Source organism: Aplysia californica, unplaced genomic scaffold, assembly GCF_000002075.1.
Source record: "Aplysia californica isolate F4 #8 unplaced genomic scaffold, AplCal3.0 scaffold01151, whole genome shotgun sequence".
NCBI lineage: Eukaryota > Metazoa > Mollusca > Gastropoda > Aplysiida > Aplysiidae > Aplysia > Aplysia californica.
In genome coordinates this window covers 155869-157617 of record NW_004798421.1, presented here as the reverse complement: position 1 = coordinate 157617, position 1749 = coordinate 155869, and positions in this window count along the sequence as shown.

Below are 1749 nucleotides of genomic sequence, written 5' to 3'. Positions count from 1 at the left end.
CACACACACACACACACACATACACACAAGCGCGCGCACGCGCTTCCACACCCAAGTATACACATACACACAAACAAAAACAGACATTGAGACACGCAAAATACACACACACACACTTACACACACACAAACATACGCGTTCTTTTATCTCCCATCCCAACCTCCTGTCTGCATAATATTACCAATCTATCAGCCCCATTGTATTTCAGAATATCTCCCTGTGTATATATCCAAGAACATTGTCAGAACGTTCACACAATTCCCAAAAGGCTCAGTATTTACATTCATGACATTTACAAGGGTTTTGACGCCATAACACAAGAATTTTGAGCTGCGTTTTGCAGAGACAACCAAGACTCAGGCGAAAGCAAACACTTCCTTCTTACCCTCTTACTTACTTACTTATTTGAGTAATTATTTTTACCACACCTACAAACCAAACGGTCTTCACATGACAGTACATGTATAATAATGAGAAGTCAAATCACCGGTGCCTTCCCTTTGCCCGAAAACCGCAGCAGAACTCGCGGTTTGGGAACTGAGGACGCCATGTTTATGACGTCATCCACCCGTGTATTTTGGGAGGAACTCCGCGGTTTCTGGTATATTCCTAGACTGTGGAAAGTCGGAGTGGGGGGGGAGGGTTACCTGTTGCCACAGGTATTCTGGCGGGAAGAGGGTCACTGGAGAAAGATCGGGATGACTCTTTGAGAGAGGAACGTCGTTGAAGATTTCTGTAATACAGGATCGAGTTTGCTCCGGGTTATATTTAGCTGGCGTCCGTGTGAGTCACTCGGGATGACTCTGGGGTGAGGTATTTTTGTGAGATAATGGGAAGAAAAACCCTGTGAGACAGCTCGTGAACTTGTGAGAAAACAGATCGTGGCTGGCGAGAGTGGACGTATTTGTTGTTGGTTCATTTCGAGAGGTCTGTGCACTTTGATGAATTAAGTTCTGATTGAGGCGCGAAAAATACAACCTACAATCTTTATATATATATATATATATATCTGTTGTTCTGTTGTTCTGTTGTTCTGCGTGTAAAGATGCTATGAAGTTATAGGGTAAGTTGTTTGTGGTGTTGTTCTCTGAGGACAGTTCACTTTGTTTTACTTTTATTGCCTTTATTAGGTGGCCTTTAAATGAACTATGTACGTAAATCGTCGTTTTCCTTCTTCTCCCTCTTCCCCCGCCTTTAAAAAAAAATCTGATCATCATTTTTTTTTTTCGAATTTAAACTTTGTTTATTTGTCACCTTACATTATTTTGACATTCTTATCATTTGAAATTATCAACCCTTTTCTGCTGTTGCTTCTGTTCTACTAGCACTTTTCTCGTAGTCAGTCATTGTCGCTTCCTTTGTTGAAGTTTTTTTGTTATTAATGTTGTTGGTGGGTACTTGGCTCTGATGTAGCTTGGTTTTTCTTTCCTATCGAACATTTTTCGTACTTATCACTCCTCCTTCTTTTTTGTGTTTGTTTCTGTCTTGCTACACCTCTAATCTTCGACACTTATATGACTATGACTCTATTGTGTTGCAAGTTCCGTAAAACTCTTGCCAAAATTTAAACTGATGTTGTTGTTTTAATTGTTGTTGCCAGTTGTATTTGTTGATATTGGTATTGATGTTGTCGTCGTCATCGTCTTTTGTTCTGTTTTGCTGTACATAAGAATAACACTTTTTTGTTTTGTTGGAGTTGTGATTGTTTTTTTGGTGGTTTTTTTTAACTTTTACTTGTTGGGGGTGGG